Source organism: Aquarana catesbeiana, linkage group LG08 (genome assembly GCF_042186555.1).
Source record: "Aquarana catesbeiana isolate 2022-GZ linkage group LG08, ASM4218655v1, whole genome shotgun sequence".
NCBI lineage: Eukaryota > Metazoa > Chordata > Amphibia > Anura > Ranidae > Aquarana > Aquarana catesbeiana.
Genome location: NC_133331.1, coordinates 155,332,970 through 155,360,573, shown reverse-complemented (window position 1 = coordinate 155,360,573; position 27,604 = coordinate 155,332,970).

The following is a 27,604-nucleotide window of genomic DNA, read 5'->3' as shown; positions in this document are numbered from 1 at the left end:
CAGTACACATGCACAGACACTTTTGTGTTTATTCCACTTTGCTCACAGACATGTTGGCACCTCCTGGATTAAGCACTTTTTTTTACAGCAAATTTGGTGCAATAGGTTATTTGTGCATTTGTGTTTATTTCACTTTTCTTGCTGACTTGTTGGCACCTCATCAGACTTTACTGTGGCCTATAGCTTTTCCTGTATTAATATCATTTTGAGTTGTAGTCGAACATTTGTTTGTGGTGTATGTAACCTGCGTGTATCTGGCTCTGATACTAGCCAGTGCCTTACCAGCCACTGGTCTCACCACACGTCCCTGGTACGATGTACCCGATACCCATTCATATAGGGGGGGCTGGGATCTGGGGGCCCCCTTCTTAAAGGGGTGCTTTCAGATTCTGATAAGCCCCCAGCCTGCAGACCCCAACAACCACCAGCCAGGGTTGTCGGGAAGAGGTACATGTCCCCATGAACATGGGGGCAAGGTGCTTTGGGGGGGCAGATTCCCCCAAAGCACCCATCCCCGCAATGTTGAGGACATGTGTCCTGGTCTGGTTCAGGAGGGGGGAGGGTGCTCACTCGTCCCCTCCCTTTTCTGACCTTCGGATAACGGTCTGGTATGGATTTTGGGGGGGACCCCACATCAATTTTTTTTTCAAATTCTGTGTGGAGGGGGATCCATACTAGACCCGAAGGACCTGGTATGGAACTGGGGGGACCCCACGCTGTTTTTTTCGCGATTTTTTTGCCAGTATTTTTTTTACAGCTGATGTCTCATCTGTTGTGAAGGATGCGCCAACCGGCTTCCGGTCCCCTGCTTAGAAACCAGCTATATACAGTGTTAAAATAAAAACTGCAAAACGCAAAACACATAAAAAATATCACAAACACAACACTTGCATTTTTGGTGTGGTTCCATTGGAGTATGTTAACCGCAAATCACGGGATAAAGTCCCCGACCCTTTCCAAAAACACACCGGCCGCAAAACGCATAGATGTGAACTTGAGCCATAGGAAAAAATGTTAAATGGACTGTAGTGCGTTTCTGCAAACTGCAAAATGCACTAAAAAACACATAGGTGTGAACCTAGGGTAAAAGTGTGTCTGTGACTTTATTTTTATGTAAAGCATATAAAATCTTCTGGTTGTAAGGCCTATTTTTTTGTATTTTTGAAATTTGTTTTAGGTTTTATTAAAGGAAATATCTGCTTAAAGTTTTAGCTTTAACCACTTCAATACAGGGCACTTTCACCCCTTCCTGCCCAGGTAAATTTTCAGCTATCAGCGCTGTAGCAATTTGAATGACAATTGTACGGTCATGCAACACTGTACCCAAATTACATTTTTATCATTTTTTTGGAGACAGATAGAGCTTTCTTTTGGTGTTTTTTAAATTTTTTTCCTAAACAAATGAAAAAAGACTGAAGATTTTGAAAAAAAAATGTTTTTCTTTGTTTCTGTTAAAAAATTTTGCAAGTAAAAAATGTTTCTTCTTTACTGATGTGCACTGATAAGGTTGCACCGATGAGCACTGATGGACACTGATGGGCACTGATAGGCAGAACTGATTGGCATTGATCATTGCCCTGATTATTAGTGTAAACAGTGTGCTGACAGGCTTGCCGGTTATTGGCCCTCCTTTCCTCACACAGACGCAGCACGGGAGGAAAGGACTGCTGATAACTGGCTTGTGTTTACATGTTATCAGCTGTTATTGGACACAGCTGATCACATGGTAAAGGGCCGCTGTGATTGGCCTTTTATCCCAATCTGTGATCAGCTGTGTCCGGAGGCACAACGCAGGAGGCACGCAGGGGACAGGGCTGTCTATGGGCCAGGTCCAGGACTATAGTACTGCACTGTAGTTGTCTTTTGGCTATAGCACAGTACAAAGGATGAGTTAAAGGAGGAGTATAGCTAAAGCTATTTTGGCTATACTTCTCCTGGGAATCACAGGAGTGCAGTTCTGCACACCTGTGACCTGTATCCGGCTAACAGTGGGCTAAAGCTTGCTGTTGGCTGACTTTACTCAGCCAGTCCAGGCTCCAGATCGATCCCAACTTTACATCCAATCCAATCAGATGCTTGGACTGGCCTATCAGTGAGCCACTCCCGCCCCCTCCATAGCCCATCACTTGAGCGGCAGAGCAGAGAGCTCTGCTCACTGAAAACTGACAACTGAGTGATCAGCAGTCTTAGAAGTAGTGTTAATTTTGACGTCAAAATCCGATTTAGTTTTAGTTATAGTCTTTTGACTAAAATGCCATTTTAGTGCATATTTTTACCACTGAACACTGTTTTAGTGTCACTGGTTCCCAAAAAAGTGTCAGAAGTGTCAGTGTCTGATTTGTCCGCTGCAATATCGTAGTCCCACTATAAGTCGCTGATTGCCGCCATTACTAGTAAATAAATAAAAATTCCATAAATATATCCCATAGTTTTTAGACGCTGTAACTTTTGCCCAAACCAATCAATATACCTTTATTGGGCATTTATTTACCAACATCATGTAGCAGAAAACATACTTGCCTAAATTTATAAAGAAATTAGATTTTTTTTTATTGGATATGTTTTATAGCAGAAAGTAAAAAATATTGTTTTTTTTTTTTTTCAAAATTATAGTTTTTTGTTTATAGCGCAAAAAACGCAGAGGTGATCAAATACCTCCAAAAGAAAGCTCTATTTGTGGGAAAAAAGGATATACATTTTATTTGGGTACAGCATTGCATGACCGCGCAATTGTCAGTTAAAATAACGCTGTATCGCAAAACATGGCCTGGTCATTAAGGGGTGGGTGGATAAATCTTCCGAAGCTCAAGTAGATAAGCGTAGTTTATGTTCCTTGAAAACCCAAAGGTGCTCTTTAGATTTTGGACCCCTCTATGAATCTAGGCTGTGAAAAAGTCTCACACATGTGGTGTTCCCCATGCTCAGGAGGCATAGCATTATGTGCTTTCGGATGTAATTCAAATATATATACCATTGTTTGTAGACTCTCAAACAGACTAAATAGTATACACTGATTTAGGGCATTTTTCAGTGATTTAGGTAATTCAAAGAGTGACAGCTCTGAAATCTGAAAATTGGTCAGGGCAGGAAGGAGGTGAAAGTGTATGCTATTGAACAAGAATAAAACCCTCCTATCCTTTACAGCCAAGGAAGTTGCCATCTTAGCCTCTGTTCGATCTGCAGTTACCATGGTGCTGCACCTGTGATCAGTTTTGACAGTTCAAGTGAGAAAAACAACTGTCACAGTTATCATTTATGGCATGGTATAGCTAAATGTAGCACTAAAGTGATAGCAAACAATATACCGGCAGTATATCGAAATGTACAAACGTGATAAAACAATGAATCATACAATAATGAATCACAAAGGTGAAAAAACATGTAAAAAGAAAATGAAACAATATACAGTGCTGAAAATACAAATGGAAAGTCCCAAGGGTCAAAACCATGTGGGGTAGAACGTATAAAAAGTCCACTATGCAGTAGAGTTGTTGCTCAGAAGTGGAATGCAACGTCTATGACAGCACACAGAACACCAGGAATAGTGTGTCCTCCACCCAGGGTGAGGGGTAAATACCAGAAGAAGTGGACTCACATGCCAGCGACAGTGAGTCAATAACGCTATAAATGCCTGGTCATGGAACTCCAAGGATGGATCCAGAAAATCATGCGGATGGAAGTAAGGCTGGAACTCGGATGGTGATCAACCAAAGTGGAAAGCCAGACACTCTCATCAGAGGAAATATGGAAAGAAAAGATGTCTCCATATGGTGTAGGTTAAAAAAGGTGGATTTATTGAAAAAACAACATTAATCCATAAATATAAAATTGTGATCACAGAGTAAAAGCAATGTGGGGAGCTGAAAAACCAAGCCCGACGCATTTCGTCCCACTGGACTTCAACTGGGGCATACATCGGCTCCCCCACATTGCACATATTTATAGAGTACAGGTATATTGAGAAACCAATCATGCAGACGTGGCGCAGCATGCGGCATCCACCAGAAAGTGACGCAGCCAACATGAATTGCTGTGTCACTTCGTGTTGGTACCCAATGAAACATTTCACCACCTGTGCCACTAGATTTATTGTCTATTTACTGACTTGTCCATGCAAAAAACAGTACGTTGGACGTACTATTACGACATTCTCGTGAGGGTCAATGAACACTTGGCCAGCATCAAGAAGGGATGGATTAAACACAGCGTCCCTCCACATTATCTATAATATCACAACAAAGACCCTTTAGGAACACAATTTCAAATCATTGATAAATTTGTTCCACATTGGAGGGGGGGTGTCCCGTCTTTTTGGGGTCTCTCGTCTCGAAACAAACTGGATACATGAGCTCAAGCCCTTCCTGGTCTTTTGTGTGCATGGCCATTGCATTCCACTTCTGAGCAACATCTCTACTTCACGTGGACTCTTTATACGTTCTACCCCACATGGTTTTGACCCTTGGGACTTTCCATTTGTGTTTTCAGCACTGTAAAATGTTTATTTTTCTTTTTACATGATTTTTCAGTTTTATGATTTATTATTGTAGGATTCATTGTGTTATCACGTTTGCACATTTCGACATACTGCCGGTTTTCAAAAAACGAGCGTTCTAAATACCGAATTTGAGCTGTCTTCAGGACGGTCACATTATTCGCAGCCACTTTCCAGCTCCAATACAATGCCTCTGTGGGAGGGGCGGTGATCTCCCTCTGACGTCAGCTGGGGAGATCACGTGGCCACTTGTCTCCTCCGCAGAAGCCATGTATCATAGCTGTAAAGCGGCCGCGAGTCACGTGACTGGCCTGAAGACAGCTCAAATTAGATATTTACAGTGCTCGTTTTTGAAAACAAATGACATAGTGTGCTATGCCAGCCTCTAATAGAGAGGTTGGCAGTGAAAATTTTGGAAATTTCGTTTACAAGAATAGCGGCGGGGGGGCGGGGCCGAGCCAGAGACAGACACAGAGGAGCATAACAGGCAGGAAGGGGGGGAGAGAAGAGCGGAGCAGGCAGCCTATCACGGGGGAAGGCACTTTGGCCACAGGATCAGGGTGGAGCAGCCCTGGTTATTGTGGTCTGTTTAGAGAGGGTATACAGGAAGTGGTAGGTTTAGGGGTTTTTTTTACAGTTTAGGGGGGGGGCTGTGTTATCTGCTTTAAGGGACCAGAATCTACTTTTTTCTTTTTTTGGTTAACAAACACTTTAAGTGCAATTAGAGGGCAAAATCAACAATCATATATATGATGCAATCTGTCATTAGCATTACCAAAGAATTTTTTGTTTTTTATTACCCACCCATAACATAGTTTTATTTTAGTTTTATTATCTGGAGACCCCCCCTCCCCCGCTCCTTCTAATCTTGATCTCCCTAATTGGTATCGGTAATTGGTATCGGTTGACGCCTTGCGGTATCAGTACTCGTACGCGTTGCTAAAATAGTGGTATCGGTGCATCCCTACCCACCAGGGCAGACCAACAACCAACACTGACTGCATATCAAGGGGTTCGTCCTAGCACCCCATCTCAAAAACGGTGCCTGGACCAAACCCCTATATATTTTTCGTTGTCTCTACTATATTCTATATATTCTACTATATGTTTATTAAGGAAGACCTCCAGGATCCAAAGTAGTTATTGAAATAAGAAAAGGAACTTCTCACTACATTCTCCCAAGCCCAAAAAGATCAGGTATTCCTCTTTACTCACAAAGCTTTATTGGCCTATGCATGACAGGGGAACAGATACAAGTTACTGAGACATACAGTAACTATAAAACGCCATAGCTACCACATCAATTATATCTTCAGGTACCCTCTTTTTCCTACAAATAAGACTACAAATTGATTGAAACTTGATTGATTGTTGTTAGTCACTCTAAATCCTTGTACACACGATCAGATTTTCGGACGAACGGTTGTCCGTTTTTTGTTGCATGCTAGTCTCATGTCGAAAGTGAAGTGGTTACTTACCATACGAAAATTCTCGTATTAACAGGATTCAACTTCAGAAGTGAAGTAGTGCGTTGAATAGTTTTGTATGTGTTCTTTCGTTTCTGAGCATACGTAGTCTTGCTCCTACTATTTTTTTTTCAGATGAAAACTGTACTTATGAAACGAAAATCGGACGTTGTGGTCACATCTGACAAAAATTTTATAGTCTGCACATCCAGCTTTTGTCGTACGAAAAATCAGAATCGACTGTCGAAAGCACCATACTAACTAACGATCCATAAATCGGCAGATCGTTCGTCAGACTAAATTTTACTTCCGATTTTTGTATCGACCTCAAATCATTTAATTATGTATACATTTCATCCTCAGATACTGATCTTTGTAATTCACAAGTAAACATGTGAAAATTAGCCTAGAGCTCAGCTTGCTGGTTAAAAATGTAAATATAAAATAGTCATATGCAATATTTCCTAGCTGATTTAAAAAAAAATGTTTTGTACAGTCCAGCATAAAACAAGAAAAATATATTTTAAATATACATTCCCTTTAATGCATTGCTTTTTCTCTAGCTATTAGGGTCTCCTCTTTCCAAGATAATTATCATACACTTGGTCTGTCCTAATACTTACATGATAAATATACAAACCCATTTGTTTGGTGTAGGAAAGATGCATATTTTCCAGGTTATTTTCCAGGTGGAAATATAGGAATCAGTTCCTAATTTGTAACATGATGAGTGATTTGAAATGGATCACCAAGTTGATCTTCTTTTTTGCTTAGTGCTGGAGTGGACCATCTGTTAGGGCTATGAGGAATTGTTTGGACTTCGGCATCAGCAATGAAATTCATGTGCCAGATCCAAACTGATGAGCAAAGTGTAGTGGTGTAATGCTTTAGCTTCAGCATAAATGGAATGGTTTGCTGTTTATAAATTAGTTGTATATATAATGGGTTGATGCCAGTGTTTGATTTACACGTGGCATCCTGCTGCCAGACAGAAGATTCTGTACATGCCAACAGAGGTTTATTTTTAAGCAAGTCGTTTTCACTGCTATATACTTCCTAACACTCCAAAACATGGGATCATCACAGGATGTAATATAATAGTTGAGTGTTATAGTTTTAAATAAATGTTATGTGCCCAATAATAGGAACAATTACATTTTCAAGATGAATAGGTCATATAAAGATATCATCTTATCAATTAGTTTAAGAAAATACCCAGAAGCTGGCCAAACCACTTGCAATACACACAGGCCGAATGCCGGGCGATTTGTATTGAACTGGCCTATGTCGCCCAACTTTCGGCCTGTGTGTACTAGGCTTTAGGCCTCATGCACAGTTGAGCTCGAAAACACTGCTTTTACAGGCATTTAGCTTTTAAGAGTTTTTTTCATTTCACTGGTCAGAAGTTAAACCCATAAAACAATATCTGATACAATTTAACAGATTGATGCATATGCTCCAGAAGAAGCTGTGTAAATATTCAGCGAAACAAGTAGAGTGGAAGCATCATTTTTATTTAATTTGATATATGTATCTGTTGAAAATACCTGTTTTATAAAAATAAATTTTACTGATTTATAATAAATAATGAGTTTATAATTTTTTGGTGTCTATTTGCACCTTTAAAGTCCCCATTTTTTTTCTATTTTTCTATATTATTCTGGCCAATGAAATTAATAAATGGCCAAACAATGCACCTAAACGTGCCTATACATGCTTGAAATAACGCAGCTTATGAGCGTTTTTGCAGCTGCTTTTCTCCTGCTAGGAGAAAAGCACTTAGAAGAGCCCCAGTGTGCATTAGACCTTACTATTAGTCATGGTGACCATAGTATTTGGTACAGAAAGTGTTGGAAAATCCAACATTTTTGGGGGGAAATCTTCCAATCGGGAACCTTATCTGGAGACTACTGTGTGGTACACCGGTATTTATTTGGCTGTAAAGTGGCCACACATTTCAAACTGATTGTTTTAATATCACAGTCACATCTGAAAAATTCACATGATATTGTATGTGCGCATCTTGGTTAAATTAACCACAAACACATAGGTCAGAAATTTTCTTGCCAGTGTTTTAAAGTGGTAATAGCAAATGCGTTATAAGTCTTCATTTTATTTTTTTCAACTTGAACTTTTTTAGGCATGCAACTAACGAAAGAACAAACACAGTTAATTCAAACTCTACCTAGTTATATATCCATCACCAAATGGAATCTGCATTTTGATTAGCAGGTGGTGTTAATTGCTTTTTTGGCAATCAGACAGCAATTGTCCGTTCCAAGATGGCTAGCTAGATATACTCTCAACTACTAGGGGAGCAGGGATGGATTAACCATGAAGCAAAATAAGCAGTTAGGATACAAAGGGAAGAGGGCACCACAGAGTTTTTCCTCTAGCTATCATGCCTTTAATGGATAAGTGCACTTATCCTTTTTGCCCCATTGCTCTGAGCTAACTGATCTCATCCTTCGCATAAACAAATATATATTTACAGAGATCCGACTGAAACAGCCACTGTATATATTTATCCTGCACCACAAGTACTCTCTCTCCTGGCTGTGCAGGCGCATTACAGCACCAAAGACTTCTATGTGGTTCATCTAACTTTGTCTCCCAACCCGGCAATTAAGGTGGACAAGCTCCATAGACTTGAAGGGGTGCAATAGAGGGGTCAAGGGTCACCATTTGTGGACTTTGCTTAGAGCACCAGCTGCCCTTAATCTGGCCCTTTATGGGAAATGCATACATTGGTTTATGAAAAAATGTTCTGTTATCAATGACAAACAAATCAGGGTTTCATCATTAAAATAAAACTATGATAGGCAGTACATTTCACAACACTTTTATCAGTTTTGATTTAGTTTTCACAGATCAGTCTCAATGACTAGATATGATCAGATCATTTAGTTACTGATCACACCAACCCTTGGCCTCCATGCTGAATAGGTTACAGGTAATGACTGTAGATGCCTATCTGAAATCTACAAAGACCTTGTGCAAAAACTGAACAGGTATCCATTCATATACCATGCAAGTACTTTTCTGTGGCTCTATTGTGCTGTTGAATAGATTGACATATACCTTTCTCTCGCATAGTATACACGGACTGAAGTACACACGAGCCAAATGTCGGCCGGCTTCTATTGAATGGCCGACCTATGCCGGTATACTCGGCCCGTGTGTACTGGGCTTTATGGAATGTTTTCAAATTTGGTTTGAACTTTCTGTATACTATTACATATTAGATAATCTGTATTTGCTCATAAAAGGGTGGGGAATTACTGCTGTTTCAACCAATGATATCACCACAGTTTTATCAGATTTATAGTTATTAAACCATTGCAAAGGGCCATTACTGCTTTGTACTGCCTAACCCATGCCATCCTTTTCATCATGAGGCTTAAATTGAGTTTGCATATATTACATAACATTTGTTTTGATGCAGTCTTTTTTTTCTCCTTTTATTACAACACCCATCTGGTCAATAAAAGGGAGAAACACTTATAATTAGGGCCCTTGACCCCATGAGCCCAGGTATAGTTGCTAGTATAGTACATTTAAAATCCTTGTGTATATACCAGACATGCAAAAATATTTTCCAACCAATACAATCTACCATCTAGGGTATAATACAGTGATGGCGAACCTTGGCACCCCAGCTGATTTGGAATTACATTTCCCATGCTGCTCATGCACCATGCAGTGTAACTGAGCATCTTGGGAAATGTAGTTCCAAAACATCTGGGGTGCCAAGGTTCGCCATCACTGGTATAATACAACCATCCAATAGTAGCAATGCTTCTGGAAACTAGTTTAAAGTATAACTAAAGGCAACTTTTTGTTTTTTGGACAGAGTGGAGATAGCTTAGAACACCTGTCAGTTTTTATTGCTGTCTGTGAACCTGTTAGGGAGATTCACCTTCTCTATTTGTCCTGTTTAGGGCCCTTTCACACTGAGGAGTTTTTCAAGCGCTTTTGCGTTATAAAAAGTGCATGAAAAGTTCAAGAAAAATGCTTCCCTTTAAGATCAATTAATGTTTTCACAATGGGGCGTGCGCTTCTGTTGCAGTGAAAAAAATCCTGCTTGCAGCATCTTTGGAGCATTCTTGGGGAGCTAAAAAAAATGCACCAAAAAATGCTCCACCCCATTGAAATTAATGGGAACTGCATCAAAAGCGCCTCAAAAATGCCCCCACTAAGCATTTTTGATGCAGTTTTTGAGTCACATGTCCTTTAACTACGTGCCGCCCCCACTCCGTCAAATGACCACGGAGCGGTGCTGCTCTCATTCTGGGATGACATAATGGCACCCAGATTAGCCGCGATCTGTTTCTGGAACATGATGCGACCCCGATCTCGGCAAAGAGCTCCTTGCCCATGCGATTGGCTGTGTCCAATCACAGCCAATCACATTTAAACAAGGAAGTGCCGTTTATCGGCTCTCCTCGCCTCACACTGACAGAGCATCTCCTCACAGTGCCCATTAGTGATGCCAATCTGTGCCCACCTATGACATCAGTCTGTGCCCATCAGCTATGCCAATCAGTGCTGCATTTCACTGCCCATCAATGCCGCCTATCAGTGCAACCCATCAGTGCCCATCAGTGCCGCCTATTAGTGCTGCCTATCAGTGCCCATCAGTGCCACCTAACAGTGCCCATCAGTGCGGCCTCATCAGTGCCCATCAGCGCTGCCTCATCAGTGCCCATCAGTGAAGCCTATCAGTGCCATCAGTGCAGCCTCATCAGCGAAGGAGAAAAATTACTTTTTTTTTTCTTTCAAAATTTTTGGTATTTTTTTGTTTTTTAACAAAAACTAAAAAACCCAGCAGTGATTAAATACCACCAAATGAAAGTTCTATTTGAAGAAAATCATTTAAATTAATTTGTCCTGAGCAGGAAGGGGGTGAAAGTGCCCTGTATTGAAGTAGTTAAAAAACACACCAAAAATGCTGCAAAAGCGCCACAAATGCGCTCCATTAACACATAAGCACTTTACTGGCAGTTTTGAAGCGAACCAGTAACTGAGCCCCTAGCGCTTATGCGGGGCTCCATGGGACAGTACAGATGGCGGTAGTATGTTCCACTGTTCCCCCCCTCCATTTTTGTTATTTAGGTTGCCCCAGGTGATGGCAGACTTTGGAGCGGCATAGCAACGGTCTCCGATTGGCTGAATCGGGCGGGATTGAGCCAGGCTGTGGCTATATAAGCTGGCGGCTTTCCCGCTCCGTTCACCGCCTGAGGAGACTCTACAGAAGACGGACCCGCGCTGCTCTAGACAGCATTACCTTTAAGATGGAAGAGCTGCTGCGCCATCTTATCCACAAAGCTGAGAGCCGTGGAGGGGCGGAGTGGTTAAGGCAGTGCTTAGAAGAAGATGCGGTTCCGTCAGCGTCAGTCTCGGCTGACATAGAGCATGCCCAGTCGGTGCTCACTGAAGTCATTATAAATGACAGTCACCCAGCTCCCCCTGCTGGTATGAAGAGAGGTCGCAGAGGCAACAAGGGAAAGAGGTTGAGAGGGGATGATTCTCCCTCTTCCCCTGTGAGAGAACAAGTACAACAGGAAAGGTCACGCTCCTCAAACAAAGCCAGAATGGAATCACCTCAGGTAGCTTCTGCGGGCATATCCTGCGAGGTGCCAACATCTGGGCAGCCTGTTAGCGTGGACCATTATTCTGGTGAGAGAAATGATTCACATTTAATAGAATTGGGTAAAGTAGTTGGTTCTTTAGCCAATGTACTTGCAAAAATGGGTGAACCTATTGATATTGGTAATGTGTGGAGTGCCGGTGGCTCAGGAGGTTTAACTGTATCAGATAATGCTGTTTTTTCACAGGGTAACCCCGCAAAGCCAGTGAGTATTAAGCAATTGAATACAAACGTTGAGAATAAATTACCTGTACATAATACCAATATTGTTCCCTCTATGCCTGTTTCTGTTTCTAATTCTACATTTTCTTTACCTGTTAAAACTCTGGTTTCTGAATCCTGTTTTAAAGAGGCTCTCCCCTGGGAATTATCTCCTCTTGGATATCATTTATCTACTGCTGTTAAAGAAAAAATATGGCGTGGAGAATTCATAGATATTTTATCATTGCTCCCGTCATCTAAAGAATTTTTGTTGAAATCCGATAAAAGAATAGATGATAGGTCTGAGGAAGATAGGAGGAGGGCAATTCCCCGAACTTTTCAAAATTGGCTTCAGGCCTTTTCTATCTTTGCTTCTGTTATGGGGGAACATTTTCCGGATAAATGTTCAGGTTTGTTTCAGCACCTGGATATAGTGGCGGAGGCATACTGCCATTTTGGTGCAATTGCATGGTTTAGTTATGATGAGAGCTTCAGACAAAAGCTCTCTGTTCACCCATCCCTCCGATGGGGGGTAAAAGATGTAGGCTTATGGCTGAACCTGATGCTGCCACAAAGACCTCAATATACACAGAGACCTCAAGTAGCGCATCATCAATCAACTTTTTGTAAAGGTGTATGCTTTGCATATAATGATTCCCAATGCAGATTCTTATCGAATTGCAGATATAAGCACGAATGCTCATTCTGCGCAGGTACCCATCCAGCATCCCGCTGTTTTAAAAAATCAGCTACCACATCTCAGTCAAGAGACATGAATGCAAAGGACATGGACATCAGTGAGACTGCCAAAAATGCAGTTCTGGCTAGATCAGTATCCAGACCGCAAGATGGCGGACCTTCTTTATGAAGGATTTAAATTTGGTTTCTCAGTTCCTGCTTTTGCAGGGCAAGGTTGTCTTTTGGTTAAAAATTTACATTCTGTCCTTGCGCACCCTGATATAGTCAGGGAAAAAAATTCTAAGGAATTAAAAGAAGGCAGAATTGCTGGATCTTTTCTCTCTCCTCCCTTTGTAAATTTTCGTTTATACCCTTTAGGGCTGGTACCAAAAAAGGAGCCGGGTTCTTTTTGGCTGATTCATCATTTATCTTTTCCTCATGGAAATTCGCTAAATGATGAGATAGCGGATTTTGAATCAGCAGTATCCTATGCTTCTTTTGAAGAAGCTCTTTGCCTATTAAAGCGTTTTGGCAAAGCATCTTTTATGGCGAAAGCAAATATAAAAGCTGCATTTCGACTTTTGCCAGTCAACCCCATTGGTTTTAACTCACTGAGTTTTTATTTTGAGGATAACTTCTATTTTGATAAGTGCATGCCCATGGGTTTTTTCCAAATCTTGCAGTTATTTTGAGGCCTTTTCGACATTTTTACAGTGGGTTTTGTCACAAAATTCCCCTCAAGGTGGCGCTATCCATTATTTAGATGATTTTTTATTTATAGGCCCCGCCGAAACTCAAGTTTGTTCTGGAATGTTGAATTGTTTTTTCAACGTTTGTGAGTCTTTTGGCATTCCCTTAGCCAATGAAAAAACGGTGGGTCCAGTAACGGTGATTGAATTCCTGGGCATCGCAATCGACTCTATTGCTATGGAATTCCGTTTGCCGATGGACAAAATTATAAAAATGAGGTTTTTGATCGATAAATTTTTGTCAAAAAGAAGGGTTCGGTTCTGTTGAGGGACGTTCAGTCCTTGTTGGGTCTTTTTTCTTTTGCATCTAGGGTCATCCCAGTAGCAAGAATCTTTTCTCTGAGATTTGCTCTAGCCACTAGGGGTTTGAAAAATCCTTTTTCCCATGTATCCATTACACGGCCCATTAAGGAGGATCTAAAAGTGTGGGATCAGTTTTTGATCAAATTTAATGGCCGAGCTGTATGGCAGAGTGAATTTGTTAAGGATTCTGATATTCGCCTGTTTACTGATGCATCTGGTGCGGTTGATTTTGGTGCCTTCCTTGATGGTCATTGGTGTGCTAAAGAATGGCCTGTGTCCTGGAGGTCACCAGATATTAACCGTAATTTAGTCTTATTAGAATTGTTTCCGGTAGTGGTGGCTATTACTATTTGGAATGAATTCTTTGAAAATAAACGAGTTATGCTACATACGGATAATAAAGGAGTATTTTTTGCAGTAAACTGTTTGTCATCCAAATCTGAATTAGTGATAAAATTACTCCGTTTTTTGGTCTTGCAATGCATGACTTTTAACATTTGGCTGAAAGCAAAACATGTCCCAGATATTACTAATGAGATTGCTGATTCCTTATCTCGTTTGCAGTTTCAGAGGGTTCGGGAACTCGCTCCAGAGGCGGACCAGGAAGGTTTCCCTTGCCCAGATTTTCTCTGGGGCCTGATATGGGAGTAATAGAAGAAAATATAAGGAATTCCATCGTTCCCAAAACTTGGGAAGAATACACACAAGCTTGGTTTAGATGGTGTAATTTTGTGAAGAGTATAATTTTTCTTTTAATACAGTTAGTGTGCATATGGCGTTATGTTTTGTCTCATCTTTAATTCAAGCTAAACTTAGCCCTGCTTCGGTTAACAAAATTGTAGCAGGGACCTCATTCTTTTTGAAAATATCAGGACTTCCCGCCATTAATTCCTTCTTTCCAGTTAGACAAATGCTAAAAGGTTTTAGAAGATCCTCTCCAGCTGTGGACAGTAGACGCCCTATTTCCTCTAATTTATAGATAAAATTGATGTCTGAAATCAGTTTGCTTTTCCTCTTTTGAGACTTTGCTGTTCAAAACGGCTTTAGTTTTTGCATTTTTTGGTGCTCTTAGATTAGGTGAATTCACGGCACCTAATAAATTCTCTTCTTCCTTTTTAGTTTTTTCAGACATCTCTGTTTTAGAAGATTCTGTTAGAATTTTTATCCATAGATCCAAAATGGATCAATCAGGCAAGGGATGTTGGTTGACTCTTTATAGAGCCCCTTTTGAAGTCATACGTCCAGTTTTTAGAGTTACTTAGTATCTTTCTTCTCGACCCCCTATTATGGGTTCATTCTTTATTCATCTTAATCTATCTCCATTAACTAGATACCAGTTTTCATCTGTCCTGTCTTCTTGCCTAAAGAAACTTAACCTTTCTGGTTTTCATTTCTATTCTCATTCTTTTAGGATTGGGGCGGCTACTGAAGCCAGCCTTCTCAGGTTTTCTAAAGATGGTTTAAAACAATTGGGGCGTTGGGATAGTGATAGATTTAAATTGTATGTCCGTCCTGATCTGGTTATTGTTTAATCTTTCTTAGGCTCTTCCAAGTGCATCATTAGGATAATAGCACATTCCTTTATATTTTGGGCCAACAGGAGAGCTTCCATCAAGAATGGCACAATCAATATTGGTCTGGATTAGGGATGAGCCGAACACCCCCCTGTTCGGTTCGCACCAGAACATGCGAACAGGAAAAAAATTCGTTCGAACACGCGAACACCGTTAAAGTCTATGGGACACGAACATGAATAATCAAAAGTGCTAATTTTAAAGGCTAATATGCAAGTTATTGTCAATAAAAGTGTTTGGGGACCTGGGTCCTGCCCCAGGGGACATGGATCAATGCAAAAAAAAGTTTTAAAAACGGCCGTTTTTTCAGGAGCAGTGATTTTAATAATGCTTAAAGTCAAACAATAAAAGTGTAATATCCCTTTAAATTTCATACCTGGGGGGTGTCTATAGTATGCCTGTAAAGGGGCGCATGTTTCCTGTGTTTAGAACAGTCTGACAGCAAAATGACATTTTGAAGGAAAAAACTCATTTAAAACTACCGCGGCTATTGCATTGCCGACAATACACATAGAAGTTCATTGATAAAAACGGCATGGGAATTCCCCACAGGGCAACCCCGAACCAAAATTAAAAAAAAAAAAATGATGTGGGAGTCCCCCTAAATTCCATACAAGGCCCTTCGGGTCTGGTATGGATATTAAGGGGAACCCCAGCCAAAATTTAAAAAAAAAATTGACGTGGGGTTCCCCCTAAATTCCATACCAGACCCTTCAGGTCTGGTATGGATTTTAAGGGGAACCCCGCGCCAAAAAAAAAAAAAAAAAACGGCGTGGGGTCCCCCTAAAAATCCATACCAGACCCTTATCCGAGCACGCAACCTGGCAGGCCGCAGGAAAAGAGGGGGGGACGAGAGTGCGCCCCCCCCCCCCTCCTGAACCGTACCAGGCCACATGCCCTCAACATTGGGAGGGTGCTTTGGGGTAGCCCCCCAAAACACCTTGTCCCCATGTTGATGAAGACAAGGGCCTCATCCCCACAACCGTGGCCGGTGGTTGTGGGGGTCTGCGGGCGGGGGGCTTATCGGAATCTGGAAGCCCCTTTACCAAGGGGACCCCCAGATCCCGGCCCCCCCCCTGTGTGAAATGGTAAGGGGTTACTTACCCCTACCATTTCACTAAAAAACTGTCAAAAATGTTAAAAATGACAAGAGACAGTTTTTGACAATTCCTTTATTTAAATGCTTCTTCTTTCTTCCTTCATCTTCTTCTTCTTCTGGTTCTTCTGGCTCTTCTGGTTCTTCCTCCGGCGTTCTCGTCCAGCATCTCCTCCGCGGCGTCTTCTATCTTCTTCTCCTCGGGCCGCTCCGCACCCATGGCATGAGGGGGGAGGCTCCCGCTCTTCTCTTCATCTTCTTCTTCATCTTCATCTTCTTCTTCATCTTCTTCTTCTTCTTCTTCTTCTCTTCTTCATCTCTTCTTCCTTCTTCATTTCTTCTGCGGGCCGCTCCGCATCCATGCATGGAGGGAGGCTCCCGCTGTGTGACGGCGTCTCTTCGTCTGACGGTTCTTAAATAACGGGGGGCGGGGCCATCCGGTGACCCCGCCCCCCTCTGACGCACGGTGAATTGACGGGACTTCCCTGTGACGTCACGGGGAATGCCACAGGGAAGTCCCGTCATGTCCCGTGCGTCAGAGGGGGGCGGGGTCACCGGGTGGCCCCGCCCCCCGTTATTTAAGAACCGTCAGACGAAGAGACGCCGTCACACAGCGGGAGCCTCCCTCCATGCATGGATGCGGAGCGGCCCGCAGAAGAAATGAAGAAGGAAGAAGAGATGAAGAAGAGAAGAAGAAGAAGAAGAAGAAGAAGATGAAGAAGAAGCTGAAGATGAAGAAGAAGAAGAAGAGAAGAGCGGGAGCCTCCCCCCTCATGCCATGGGTGCGGAGCGGCCCGAGGAGAAGAAGATAGAAGACGCCGCGGAGGAGATGCTGGACGAGAACGCCGGAGGAAGAACCAGAAGAGCCAGAAGAACCAGAAGAAGAAGAAGATGAAGGAAGAAAGAAGAAGCATTTAAATAAAGGAATTGTCAAAAACTGTCTCTTGTCATTTTTAACATTTTTGACAGTTTTTTAGTGAAATGGTAGGGGTAAGTAACCCCTTACCATTTCACACAGGGGGGGGCCGGGATCTGGGGGTCCCCTTGGTAAAGGGGGCTTCCAGATTCCGATAAGCCCCCCGCCCGCAGACCCCCACAACCATCGGCCACGGTTGTGGGGATGAGGCCCTTGTCTTCATCAACATGGGGACAAGGTGCTTTGGGGGGCTACCCCAAAGCACCCTCCCAATGTTGAGGGCATGTGGCCTGGTACGGTTCAGGAGGGGGGGGGGGCCGCACTCTCGTCCCCCCCTCTTTTCCTGCGGCCTGCCAGGTTGCGTGCTCGGATAAGGGTCTGGTATGGATTTTTAGGGGGACCCCACGCCGTTTTTTTTTTTTTTTTTTGGCGCGGGGTTCCCCTTAAAATCCATACCAGACCTGAAGGGTCTGGTATGGAATTTAGGGGGAACCCCACGTCAATTTTTTTTTAAAATTTTGGCTGGGGTTCCCCTTAATATCCATACCAGACCCGAAGGGCCTTGTATGGAATTTAGGGGGACCCCCACATCATTTTTTTTTTTTTATTTTGGTTCGGGGTTGCCCTGTGGGGAATTCCCATGCCGTTTTTATCAATGAACTTCTATGTGTATTGTCGGCAATGCAATAGCCGCGGGTAGTTTTAAATGAGTTTTTTCCTTCCAAATGTCATTTTGCTGTCAGACTGTTCTAAACACAGGAAACATGCGCCCCTTTACAGGCATACTATAGACACCCCCCAGGTACGAAATTTAAAGGGATATTACACTTTTATTGTTTGACTTTAAGCATTAATAAAATCACTGCTCCTGAAAAAACGTCCGTTTTTAAAACTTTTTTTTGCATTGATCCATGTCCCCTGGGGCAGGACCCAGGTCCCCAAACACTTTTTATGACAATAACTTGCATATAAGCCTTTAAAATTAGCACTTTTGATTTCTCCCATAGACTTTTAAAGGGTGTTCCGCGGCATTCGAATTTGCCGCGAACACCCCAAATTGTTCGCTGTTCGGCGAACTTGCGAACAGCCAATGTTCGAGTAGAACATGAGTTCGACTCGAACTCGAAGCTCATCCCTAGTCTGGATGAAAGACGTTTTCAAGTTTTATGGTGGGGAATAAGAGGGCTGAGATGGAGGAATTTAAAGGATCAGTTAATTTACTTGTTAGGTCAGTGGCCTTCTCCCAATGCACTTATTGTTCATGCTGGGGGGAATGACCTGGGCAGGATCAAAACTTGGGATTTGATTTACGAAATGAAAAGAGACTTATTTTCTTTTAAGTTGTTATTTCCTTCTACAGTCATAGTTTTTTCAGAAATAGTGCCTAGACTCCTTTGGTCAGAGTTCAGTAATCTTCATTATATAGACAAGATTAGGAAATGCGTAAATAGAACCATGCGCAATATAGTCGTTTCTCAAGGCGGTTTTTCCTATCGCCATATAGACCTGGAGGGTTTTCTGCCTGGTTTATATGGAATTGATTTTGTACACGTGTCGGAAGTTGGTTAAGACATTTTTATTTTAGGTTTGCAAAACATGATTGAGCAGGCCGCGGCATTTTGGGGGCTTCAGCCACTCAGTTCTTGAGTGGCTTTCAGCTGTTGGGGTTCAGTTCTGGATGGACTACGTGATATCATTAATAAATTAAATATTTTATGGTTATGGAATTTTAAGTTAAAGATTTTGTTATAAATGATTATTGTTCATTTGGGTAACCCCTTAATAAACGCTGTGACCATTATTGCCAACATGAAATGGTGTTGTGTCTCTTTATTTATTTTATTGTATATCCTCTTTTAGTCCTTTGTGCTGTCCCATGTGAAAGTGCCCTTACTGTTATCTCCAAAAGTGAAAGTAAAAGAAGATCCCAAATTCTGGGCTGATAGAGGGGAAATCTTCCAATGTGGACACTAGTTCTAGCATACCCCCCAATTTTTGAGATGGGAATGGGGCACCTATTAGCAAAAGTATGTAGGCATAGGACACACCTCCTGCCACGCACCCTTAAAGGAGAATTAGAAAGAAAATTATTGGTTAAACCCACAAGTGCTCTTTTTACCACTATTATTCCTTTATACTGGCTTTTGAAATTTGCAAATGCAAATATTTAGAAATTGGATGAAAGGTTTAGCAGTGAGAAACACTTTTTGAAAGATAAAAAGTGCATTTTATGTACAACTATATAGATCAGACCAAAATGAGGGACAAATGAGGGGGAACGAGGGACAGAGGAACTTTGTTCCAAATCAGGGATAGTCTCTCAAAATCAGGGACAGTTGGGAGCTATGGTTCGAGCGACCCTGTGACACACCGGGATTCCCTCACTTTGGAGGGATTTCCTGTCACTTCCTGTTTTGGCTATGGGATAGGAAGTGAAGGGAAATCTCCCTTATTGGACACAGATGGCAAAAAAACTGACAGGGGTTATGACCCTCCCTTACTCTATCCAATGTAGCGCTGGTAGATTTTTTTAATCTACTGCTGATAGATTAATCTTGTGGGTTACTTGGTAGAGGAAGTTAGATTTGCCTCTGTTCCAGCTTGGCTGAGTTGCATGTGGTTCCACACTGTGCCAGTGGGTGTCGTTGTCACCATCGGCTGGTGTTGGAAAAGCAACGTGTTAAAGCGTATGAGTGCTCCTCTGTCCCAGGGACAACTCGGTGGAGGTGGTCCTCCAAGTTGTATTCTGGGAGGGGGTATTTATGGGACAGACGCCATGTTTAGGGGGTCATTTCCAGCCACCTGCTGGCCCTCCTGGCTGACAGGTATGCATTAAGAGTACAACCTTGTGGTCCTCCGTTCCGGAGGCCCAAATCGCTGCAGCGTGTGGGTGGGCCCAGAAGCCTGTCTGGGGCCTACCACAGCAGCAGAGGAACGGTCCTGAGCTGTCTATCCTGACTGAAGAAGCTGGACAACTGAGAAGATCCCAGGGGAGGACCCGTCATGGAAGGATCATGCAGAGTGCTGGTCTGGAGAGGGGCCTGGTGACTCGGTTGGAGGACGTATCCTGAAGTAATCTTACTGCATAGTACTGCCGGGTTGGCTTAAAGGTTCAAGTACTGTGTCTGATTTTCAATGCAAACCAATACATCCTGTGGCAGAGGATCGCACGGGTTTTATTCCAAATAAGTCTGTGGCAGAGACTTTTGTTCGTGCTGCGTACTGGCTGCAAGGCAAGTGAGAGAGGCCTATCCAGACGGGCAAAGATTGGGTCCCACAAGGGGGAGCGCATTCAACCATTCAACCGCAAGTGTTCAATTCCAGAGGATGTTCTAAAGAATACTAAGGAAAGGTATTTGAGCTTCCATGCAGCTTTCCTTCTGCCTCTTTCCTGCTACTTCCTTAATTATTTGTTCATTAAAGCATTGAAAAATCTTCTCAAGTGTTAGTGTCTACATCGTCCAGAGGTAAACTCAATGGGACCCTAGACCCGGTGCCGGTGAAACAGAGGTAACAAGAGTGAAGGTAACAGCCCGCTTTAAACCAGCAGCTCCACCGAGAGTTATTGCTACACCAAAAAAAATTTTGCCTTTAGTTACACTTTAACTACAAAATCAATATGCTTTTTTTTATTACTGTGATCAGTAGTGATCTACAAGGCATTTGAGTAAGGGCTTAAGGTTTATTCATAAAATTCCTACCCATTGTAAAATTGTGTAATACGGTGGTTTCTGAGTACTATAAAACATGTTTTATGCTCCAAAGACATGAGATTACAATTCCCTGATCTGTTTTTTTTTTTGGATCAGGGCAAATTCCAATCTCTTCGTGTGGACTTTACCACCATTGGCCTCTTCCTAGGGTGAATGGCCAATCAGACACAATGGAAAATTTGTCATAATTACTATTATTCCTTGTGATAAGCCAGCAGCGCTCTGAGGCAGTCTTCTCTACTAGCAAGCTTGGCTCTGCTCTCTTTAAAGATTTTTTTTACTCCAATGGAAGTCATAGCCAAACCTCTAATCACCATCTAAGGTCTATAGGCAGTTAGCTTCAATGTTATATAATTTTCATGTGAACATGAAGCCTCAGAATACAAATTAAGAAGTGCAAAATATTGGAAAAGAAAGGCCTAATCTGCAGATAATCTACATTAATATGAAGTCCTACTGACTGTACCACCGGATTGTTATTCATTTGGATATTGTATGCATTGGAACAAAAACGTGCACTACATTCTCTATGATGAACACATATTCACATGTAATTCATCTTATATGCTAAGCCACAAATATTCTGGAGGTTTGCCAGTGGTTTCAGATAAGCAGGTCTTGAGCATATGTGGCAAAATCTGTTTTGATCAGGCCTACTGAGCTCAAGTCTGAGTCAGGTTAGACAATCTGGTCTTTGCACCTATGGACAACTTGATCTTTGCATCTTTGCCCAGATTTGCATACAACGAAGGACAATCAGTTTAGCCCAATCATAAATAATATAGTATATGGGTTCTCAATACCCCAAAAAATCAACTTTCCCCTAAGAGAAAAAAATATATATTTATTTATTTATTTATTTATTTCTGTACTTGCCACAATCTAAGTAAAGCTGATTATGGTCATATACTGACAATACTTTATTTTACACCACTAATGAAATTGTATTTCCATAGACTGTGGAAGTATCATTCGTTTTTTTTAGCTATGCATTGCAAAGTGAATAGCGAGATAAAACAATTTATTTTCTTATTTGTGAAATAGATCAAAGCTTTCTGAATCCAAGAAGACTCTGCTCCTAAGATAATTTGCCATTTTGCTGAAAAACTCTTTAAAAAGGAAAGGTTAAAAATGAAGTTAAACATAGATTTTAAACAAGAAGCTTGGAGAGAACGGTGAGCTGAAGGACAGGATAGCATTGCGCTGATCGCACACTGGCTGTCGGGGATACCAGCTCCCTCTTCATTGCTGTGTCACTTTGGTAGGAGGCAGGGTGATTGGTGAAAGAACACAAGAATGTCAGAAAGGTGCTGGTAGACATTTCTTGGTTGCCTCAAGAAAATAAAGGCCATATCTGAACCTGTCAAAATGATTAATAGCTTTGAGAGTAGAATATGGGGGAGGGAGACTGTGATAGAGCACAGGAAGGAAAAAAAGGGAGCTGAATATGTAAATAGAAAGAACAATAATTCCAGTCCCCAAAGCACAAGATACAAACATGTTCTGGAGAGAGGACGAGCCATTGGAGTCATTTCAACATTCTCTGCAGATACTTACAAACCTGTTTATTGGGTGGGGAAAAACAATGCTGAAAACTGCTATAGCAAGAATGTACAAAGGTACAAATGGTTTCATACGACTACATTTAAGATTTTTTTTTTACATGCACATATCTTATTAAAACTCCATCATTACAAGTTTTTGACTTAACACTCAGATTATGAGGGCAATAAATATATAACCATCCAGGGAAACTTCCATTTAATAGTAAAAAGCTCTGGGGACAAATAAGATTCATTTTCCATTTTATTTCAAGGCAATTTGATGTACAATATATAAAACTTTGCTATAATTGAATGGGATCAGGGTGAACAAAAGTTGAAAAGGATACATGATAGATAGATAGATAGATAGATAGATAGATAGATAGATAGATAGATAGATAGATAGATAGATAGATAGATAGATAGATAGATAGATAGACTATATTGTCATCAGTGATGTTTGTACTTGATATTTCTGGACTTTTATTTGTGTAGATGTGCACTCATTGTATGTGTGTATATATATTCACTATGACAGCATTCTGCTAGAGGGACAATGGTTTCCATATATACTATATTATCAAAAGTATTGGGACGCCTGCCTTTACACACACATGAACTTTAATGGCATCCCAGTCTTAGTCCGTAGGGTTCAATATTGAGTTGGCCCACCCCTTGCAGCTATAACAGCTTCAACTCTTCTGGGAAGGTTGTCCACAAGGTTTAGGAGTGTGTCTTTGGGAATGTTAACCATTCTTCCAGAAGCGCATTTATGAGGTCAGGCACTGATGTTGGGACGAGAAGGCCTGGCTCGCAGTCTCCGCTGTAATTCATCCCAGAGATGTTCTATCAGGTTGAGGTCAGTTAAGTTTCTCCACCCGAAACTCGCTCATCCATGTCTTTATGGACCTTGCTTTGTACACTGGTCCAAAACATTTGGTGGAGAGGGGTTTATGGTGTGGGTTTTTCTTTAAGAGTTGGGCTTGGCCCCTTAGTGCCAGTGAAGGGAACTATTAAGGCATCAGCATACCAAGACATTTTGGACAATTTCATGCTCCCAACTTTGTGGGAACAGTTTGGGGATGGTCCCTTCCTGTTCCAACATAACTGCCCACCAGTGCACAAACCAGGTCCATAAAGACATGGATGAGCAAGTTTGGGGTGGAGGAACTTGACTGACCTGCACAGAAGCCTGACCTCAACCCGATAGGGTTCAGCTTTGGGCTGAATTAGAGCGCAAACTGGGAGCCAGGCCTTCTCATCCAACATCAGTGCCTGACCTCACAAATGCGCTTCTGGAAGAATTGTCAAACATTCCCATAGACACACTCCTAAACCTTGTGGGCAGCCTTCCCAGAAAAGCTGAAGCTGTTATAGCTGCAAAGTGTGGGCCAACTCAGTATTGAACCCTACAGACCAAAGCTGGCCATACATTATACAATTTTCTTATTCAATTTCCTTTAGATTTACCTTCAACTATGTAGTGTAAGGGCCTTCCTGATTGCAAACAAATGGAAAGTGTTTAGGTGTGACCTCATATTATATGGTTTTGGTAAATCTAAAGGAAAATTGTACAAGAAAATCATGTAATGTATGGCCAGCCTAAGACTGGGATGCTATTAAAGTTCATGTGCATGTAAAGGCAGGCATCCCAATACCTTTGACAATATGGTGTAGATAGATAGATAGATAGATAGATAGATAGATAGATAGATAGATAGATAGATAGATAGACAGACAGACAGACAGACAGACAGATAGATAGATAGATAGATAGATAGATAGATAGATAGATAGATAGATAGATAGATAGATAGATAAACAAGCGATATGAGTATATGTAAAATATAATTGATAACATATCCAATTATAGTGGTGATATCATATCTGTCACAAATGGCAGTCAGGGAAATTGTCAAATGACTTATGCCTACAGCACTTTGTACTGAACTTTACAGTTGCTGAAGAAGGTAAGAATCAATGCCCATAGCATCTGCAATATATGTACTTAAGTGCACTGCCGTGCGTTTTTCATATACACTGTATTTTAAAAAGACTCTATTTAGATACTAATACCAAAAATGCAAAATTTTGCAATATAGACTACGTTATTCTCATTTTAGCAGTATACATTTGCCTAATTATTTTTCAACATGACAGTACTGTAAAAATATAACATTAGTATTTATTGCAGCATGTGATAAATACCATCTGTTGATCACTGTATGCTAAAGTGTAATTTTTTTACATATGAAAAATATAATTTATACATTCACTCTTTTAGAGTATGTTTTACTATGCTTTTTATATTAACTGGTCTTTTTAATCACAGTACAGTATAAGGGGTCCAAGTGAACAAAAGTTTCCTGTTCGGACATCTCGAGGGCTCATAAATACGAGAGTCTGAGCACAGCTGGTAGACCTGCAACCAAGTATCACACGTCACCTAAGAAATCCACCTGTCCAACACAATGGAAAGAATTTGGTCCTGCATCTCCCACCCATAGCTTTGCTATGACCTCTCTACAATTTCACGTTGTCCAGGCCAGCATTAAAAATTGAAGGTTCTATTAATGAGAAGCTAATTGTAGCTCTTGGACAAGGAATGGGTTGGGAGGAGGGATACCCCTCTCTCATTATTTGAAAACAACAACTTAAAAAAAAAAGACATGGGAGAAAATGAAGATCTATAAATATTGTAGAAGAAGCAGAGGAAACAATGGAGGAGTTAATGAGCCCCTGTTTTTGCAACATTAACCTCCTTCTTACCATGGCTTGGTAGTTTGCAGAGAAAATAGAAACACCACAATGAAATCAAGACATTCTTACTGTGGGTTCTCCCTGTTGGGCTGAACATTCATTCTTCATACAAGGTCAATCTAAGAGCATACTTACTACCTTGTTACCTTATTAGATTATGCACTCCTCTGAAGCGGCATATTAATATCACATAGCATGGCAGCTTAGCATTATCGAAGATATAAGCTTCATTTCTAGTTCCTGTTGGCAGAGATGACGCGGTCTCCAAAAACTGCAACAATTTTACCGTGTATAATGCACTGACATCGTGCACAGCCATGCACACATGTACCTTCATTGCCTTTGAATGTCTATACCAGCCTTTCACAACCTTATTACCCCAGACAAACCCTTAAAATATTTTCAACTCCTGTTAAAAATGATTATACTTACAGCTCACAACACATTAGCGTGATCAGTAAGTTGTAGGAAGTATTATATTAAATTAAATTAAAGAAGAAAAAGTGTTATATACCTAGAGTGTTCAACAGCCGGGCACACATTTTTTAACATTTACCTTCTGTATACAACAAAGTGTTTTTTAGTAAAATTCTTGAGATTACATGAATAATAATAACCTAAAATAAGTGATGAAAGTGAAATCTGTGGTGTCCTCTAACAGTAGTGGTCATTGTGGAATAGACCCTTTTTGTTGGTTTTCAGTGGAAAATTGCCCCCCTTGTACTGGTGGACAGTGTAGGTGGGAGATCAATCTGCCACTGTACACTACTCAGAGAATCATGGTTAAATTGGCCTTTGCAGGCCCGCTTATTCAAGGTTTCACCCCCCCCCCCCCCCCAACCTTGAATATAATGGCAAAAAAAAAACTAAAAAGGAAAAAAAAATACATCTAATACTTATTTTTCTCCTGGCTTCTGCCCACAGCACCTAGGCAAGGGTGACATCACTCTCATTCTGGAGAGATCCTGAAGAATCTGGAGTACGCAAAAGCTTGCCAAATGATGATCCCATATTAATGCTGCAGCATTTTCTCATGGGATTTGGGCTACACCGCATTCCTCAGGATCTCGTTGATAGGAGGATGTCGTCACCACCCGGGAAGGGTGATATGGATTATTTAACTATTTGCACAGGTTCTTTTTTGAAAGTTCATGCAATATATAAGAAAGGGAGTGGGGAGTCACACTGAATTAGTGGACCTTTCTGAAGTGTAAGGTCTTTACAGTTAAGAGGCATCCTCAGTTAGCATACAAGTGAAGTGGTTTGAGGGCCTTGCACTCTTCTGGCATTCCTCGTTTCCTTTGGGGCCTCTGAGCAGATACTGTCATGGACATGAAATGGTGTTAAGATGTGAGTTGATGAGTAGATGATATAAACTTTAAACAATCATTCTTTCAAAAAAGTATGTTTTAGTTTTAGGTTGTGCTGACATCCCTGAAGAAGTTTTTAAGTCAAGTCAGGATCGGTCAAGCAGGAGATCCCTACTACAGGTGAATCCTATAATTATAACTGGAACTGAAATTAGGCAATGTTAATCCTATTAGGTGCATGGGTACCTGACCCTGATACGTTTACATACCAGAACATGTGTAGGATGTAGGGAACCACCACTTAAAGGGAAGGGCCACTGCCAAAACAGATGCTTATCAATGTGTGGAGTTAAGCTTAAGCACAATCAAACCATATTTCCTGCAACATAACATGATGTTAACTTAATCAGCATCTGAACATGTACATTAGTTACCATTATAACGTTGCTATCATATCATGCTTTGAAATAATGTATTTGCTGTTCAGTTGATTACACCTTTTCTACTTTTTTTGGCCCATTTGGTTTATTTAGGATATCTTTGGTCTTCTTCTTCTTTCTTCCATCCTCTTAACGAAGATTCAGATTAATGATCCCTCATTCCTAATTGTCAAATTTCTTTTACTTCATCCTGTGTCTAATCACCAGTGACAGAAACCATTACGCAAATGAGAGCAGACGACTTGCCACAACTGTTCTCTTTGGTAAAAACCTTGTAATTTAAAGCTCTGATTTGTAAAAAGAAAGCTGTGTTTCCCCAAGGCGTGCAGGCATCTGTTCCACATATACTGCGACACCATGCACTTCCTTTCCTCTTCCTTTCACCCCCGCCACTGCCACTGCCAATTACTCCTCTGCTTGCAACAAATATTTGACTTTGCAAAGCAGTAATTAGAACTTACTTGGCACGTGTTCATCATGGTAGGATCAGATGTTTTCCAACCCATCATTTCCCTTTACCCATATTAAGGTGAAGGGTTCATTAATCACAAAATTTGGTGTCTTCAGCAAACAAAGTGATTTTCACTACAAGGCAAACCACCCAACAGTGACTTCTAAGAACAAAGCTTGACTAAAGTGTTGAGGCTTGCAAACTGTGATTATCATTATAACATGGGAATGTGTCGCTATGTCTCCCTCTAATAATGATTGA